Raw genomic sequence first — 2,500 nt, 5'->3', positions numbered from 1 at the left:
TCTGGAGGAGCCGGACCAGCAAGATGAAAACAAAGGTTCGTCGTCACAGAGGTCACTAGCCAACGGGCCAGCAACCGGACAACACGTCGAGCAACTCAGGTGCAGAAGGGCCCCACGCAGAACACGTGAAGTGTGGGAAGCTGATCTTCTTTGCAGATGGTGCTCAGGATGGGGGCTTCTCAATTCCCCAAGCACAGCCTCGAGTAAGCCTCAGAAGTCGCGCTAGTCAGTTACTAGCCACTTTTCCCAAGTCGCCGGTCCCACGTCCCTCGTCGTCTCCACGGGTCTCAGCTTCGCTGTAGATGTGGATCTGGGTCAGAGGTGTCTGGAAGTCTCGGCGCTGGTCAGTCTCTGCGCTGGTCAGTCTCTGCAGTCGTCCCTCGTAGGATCAGTCGCAAAGCAAGCATCGGTCGCTGGATGGTGCCTGGTTGCCCAGGGTGGTCACTCCTTGGCCACAAGGGAGATTCTTCAGTCTTCTTCCTGAGGTCGAATGTCGAAGGTCCAGAGTTTCTGTTCAAGTTGCAGATTCAGGATAATCGAGTCTCTGCAGGGCTCAGCTACCTACTGATATACTGGGCTAGTGGGCTGGGCTACCTGCAAGGTCCCTCCTATGGGTGGGACCAGGAAGGGGAGTGGTTACACCCCCTTTCCTTTGTCCAGTTTTGCAGCAGAGCTGGGGCTGGAGTGCCCCAGCGCCGGTTTAAACTGGACTATGCATGCGACACCTTGTGTGCCCCAGGCAGTGTCTAGTTTCTTTCATCCCTCCCTGCCCCAATACACTAAGTCCTGTCTGGGGTGGTGCTCGCACCTCCCAAGGCAGGAAACCTATTGTCCAAGCCTCCCTCGCTGGAAGGACTCCCAGCAGCAGGAGGTCAGACTTGTGTCTGTGGCAGCAGCATCCATTTTGTGATGCTGGGGCTCTGGTTAACTTTAACCGGGTAAGTAGGTTTCAACATGTCTTCTCCCTCTAGAAGGGAGGAATAATATCCTCATTGCCAGAAATGGTATGGGGGTATTATTCCAAAGTGTTAGACACCTTACACGACATGTTTTGATAAAGCCAAACCATAGTTACCATAACCGTTTAAGATTATAAGGTACTTTAAGAGTATATGGTAGGCTATATCATAGAACAGCTATAAGGACATGGTTCCGAAAGCTGCAGACAGGCTCAGCTCATGCTAGAGCACCATTGTAGGAAGGTGGATATATGACTATGGTTACCCCCAACTTTTTGCCTAGTGTCTAGCTGGTTTTTCGATTTAGTTGGCCTGAGATCCTGCCATTCAGGGTCTCAGGCTGTCTGCTCTCTCTTTAAAATGAACTCCATGTACCCTAGGTACATACCCAATTGGTAAGGGTCACCTTATTGGACCCTGTACAGGGTACCCTAGGCCTCCCAGGGCATAGGTGTACCCTAGGCCTCCCAGGGGCTGCAGCATGTATTATGCTACGCCTGGTCTGGCCTTCCAATCAGACACAACTGGCTGATCACTCAGCTGGGGCAAGGTCGTGTAATCACCCCTTGCTTAGATATAGTATACCTATATCTACCCTTAAAATAGACACATGTGTACCTGTGAGCCACTCCTATGGCAGGCCTTAACAATCCTGGAGGCAGAGTGTTTGGTAACATGTGAGATGGTGCTCTAGCATGAGCTGAGCCTGTCTGCAGCTTTCAGAACCATGTCCTTATAGTTGTTCTATGATATCGCCTACCATATACTCTCAAAGTGCCTTATAATCTTAAACGGTTATGGTAACTATGGTTTGGCTTTATCAAAACATGTCGTATAAGGTGTCTAACACTTTGGAATAATACCCCCATACCATTTCTGGTGATGAGGATATTATTCCTCCCTTCTAGAGGGAGAGACATGTTAAAATCCTACTTTGCTGTTTAACTCTGACCAAAGCCTCAGCATCAGAAAATGGATGCTGCTGCAACAGACACGAGTCTGACCTCCTGCAGCTGAGAGCATTCCCAGCCAGGGAGGCCTGGACAATAGGTTTCCTGCTTGGGGAGGTGCTAGCACCTCCCCAGACAGACTTTAGTGTATTGGGGCAGGGAGGGCTGAAAGGAATGAGACATGCCTGGGGCACACAAGGTGCTCCATGCGTAGTCCAGTTCAAACCGGTGCTGGGGCACTCCAGCCCCAGCTCTGGCGCGAAACTGGACAAAGGAAAGTGGGTGCAACCACTCCCCTTCCTGGTCCCACCCATAGGAGGGACCTTGCAGGTAGCCCAGCCCACTAGCCCAGTATATCAGTAGGTAGCTGAGCCCTGCAAAATAGATTATCCTGAATCTGCAACTTGAACAGAAACTCTGGACCTTCGACATTCGACCTCACGAAGAAGACTGAAGAATCTCCCTTGTGGCCAAGGAGTGACCACCCTGGGCAACCAGGCACAATCCAGCAACCGCTGCTTGCTTTGCGACTGATCCTATGAGGGACGACTGCAGAGACTGACCAGCGCCGAGACTTCCAGACACCTCTGA

Source organism: Triturus cristatus, chromosome 4_2 (genome assembly GCF_964204655.1).
Source record: "Triturus cristatus chromosome 4_2, aTriCri1.1, whole genome shotgun sequence".
Lineage (NCBI taxonomy): Eukaryota > Metazoa > Chordata > Amphibia > Caudata > Salamandridae > Triturus > Triturus cristatus.
This window is presented reverse-complemented; position numbering follows the sequence as displayed.